Here is a 2,500-nt window from a genome sequence, read left to right as displayed (position 1 = left end):
GTGGAAATATGTGTATTATTTTTATGGGGGGACCCCCTATCCATTTCAGAGGAGAGAAGGGTGTCATACCATCATAGAAACATTTCTCATATCCAAAAAGTCTCATATTCCAAATTTGGTTCCATTCGCCTGATTAGCTTTCGAGTTATTCAAACCACACTACCACCCCTCCTACCCCCTTGTAGAAAGGGGGAGGAGTGTCAAACCACCTTAGAAACGTTTCCTGCTTCCTAAAACCTCCACATTCCAAATTTGGTTCCATTTGCCTGATTAGTTCTCGAGTTATGCAGAAGTTTCTGTTTCACTTGTATGGAAGCCTTCATTAAGAGAGGGGGAGGAGTGTCGAACCACCATAGAAACGTTTATCGATCCCTTAAACCTCTATATGCCAGGTTTGATTCAATTTGCTTGATTAGTTCTTGAGTTATGCAGAAATTTATGCTTCATTTGTATGGCAGCTCTCCTCCCCACCTTAGAGAGGGGAGAGCAGTGTCTATTTACGATAAAAACGTTTCGTGCCCCCTAAAAGCTTCACATGCCAAATTTGGCTCCATTTGCTTGATTAGTTTTCGAGTTATGCAGAAATTTGTGTTTAATTTATATGGTAGCCTCCCTTTAGAGAGGGGGGGAGGACTAACCAGCATAAAAACATTGCACCCTAAAACCTTCACCGAAATTGGTTTTGTTTGCTTGATTAGTTCTTGAGTTATGCAGAAATTTATGCTTCACTAGCTGACCCGGCAAACTTCGTCCCGCCCAACATTTGTTTTTTGTTATCAATACCTTCAAAAATTCACGTTTTCTTACTTTCAGCGAGTTCATGGGTTCGATCGCAGAACTTTTCATTGATTGAACTCCTAATCGACCTCGTTGAATTTACCTCTTACTATAAAATTCCTAGAATTTCTAACAAAACTCATCATTATAATATCAGATTATTTTCAGACACAATTCTCGTTCAAGATTTTTCAACCACTTGCAAATAACATGTTTCTCCGTTACATGGAATAAATGTTTTAAACAGAAAATATGATAGAATAAAGACAGCCCTAAATCGGACAATTCCTTCTCGATTTTTTGAATTTTCCTGAATTTTTTTGGAATATTTTTGGTTGAAATATATATAATATTTTTATGGGACCCCCTCTCCATTCCAGAGGAGGGAGGGGTGTCATACCATCATAGAAATATTCCCCTCCCCCCCTCAGAAAGGTGGCTAATTTGGTTCAGTTTGCTTGATTAGTTCTTGAATTATTCAGAAATGAATGTTTCATTTGTATAGCAGTCCCCGCCCCTCTCAGAGAGAGGGGAAGAATATTTATTCACCATGGAAACGTTTCGTGTCCCTTGAAACATTTGCATGACAAATTTGGCTCCATTTGCTTGATCATTTTTAGGATTATGCAGAAATTTGGCTTTCATTGTCCGGCAGCTCCCCCTTAGGGAGGGGGGTGGAGAGTTTAACTACCATAGAAATATTTATTGCACCCTAAAACCTCATTATGCCTAATTTGGTTTCATTTGCTTGATTAATTTTGGAGTGATGCATAAATTTGTGTTTCATCTGTATGGCAGCCCAAATCCCCCCCCCCCCTAAGTAAGGGGGGAGGAGCATCTAACCACCGTAAAAACATTTATTGCACCCTAAAACCTCAACATGCCTAATTTGGTTTCATTTGTTTGTTTAATACTCGAGTAATGCAGAAATTTGTGTTTCATTTGTATGACAGCACCCCCCCCCCCCTTAAAGAGGGGGTGGAGTATCTGACCACCATAAAATCATTTGTTGCACCCTAAAACTTCCACATGCCGAATTTCGTTTCATTTGCTTGCTTAATTCTCGAGTAATGTAGAAATTTGTGTTTAATTTGTATGGCAGCCCCCCTTAGAGATGGGGAGGGGTCTCAAACTATCACGAAAACCTTCCCCAACCCCAAAAACCGCTACACCGATTTTCATGTCTATCGGTTCAGTAGTTTACGAGTCCATAAGAATCAGACAGACAGACAGAAATCCATTTTTATATATATAGATAGATTTGTATGGTACTGTATGGTCGTTTGTGGGACATTTTTCGATAATTCCACATCACGTGTGCGTTGAGTGAATATTCTCGCTTCAATATTCCTACAAAACAAAGTTCAGAAATCGGTTGGCTCCCACAATGATGGACTCTATTTTGAACGAGAAGAACTGTGTATCGGCTCAAGGAGAGGTGTCAAGGATGAATTTGGCGGAAAATTTGAGTTCAACAAAACCATGTATGAACATCATATAATTTATTATGAGAAAACCTTTTTATGATTTTTTTTGTTGTATTGATACGACTTTAACCATAAATAAGAAAAATAAATTCAACATAAAAATAAATCTTTCTTTTCATTTTACGTTGGTTTATTGATAGAGATTTTTTGCAAAAAAAAACAGATATACAGTTTTTTTCGGAAAATTTCACAGAATTAAATGTGCTCACAAGTCTGCTCACATGTCGCCCATTTGT

At 38.2% G+C, this 2,500-nt stretch overlaps 1 protein-coding gene across 9 annotated transcripts in view; it reads left to right on the top strand.

Annotated features, from left to right (window-relative positions):
• LOC129767952 (rho guanine nucleotide exchange factor 11) overlaps positions 1-2,500 on the top strand; it is a 286,719-nt gene that overhangs the window by 266,695 nt on the left and 17,524 nt on the right. The window lies entirely within an intron of this gene.

This window comes from Toxorhynchites rutilus, chromosome 2 (assembly GCF_029784135.1).
Source record: "Toxorhynchites rutilus septentrionalis strain SRP chromosome 2, ASM2978413v1, whole genome shotgun sequence".
Taxonomy (NCBI): Eukaryota; Metazoa; Arthropoda; class Insecta; order Diptera; family Culicidae; genus Toxorhynchites; species Toxorhynchites rutilus.
Note: the sequence above shows the minus strand (reverse complement) of the source record. Positions and strands in the feature narration are given on the sequence as shown.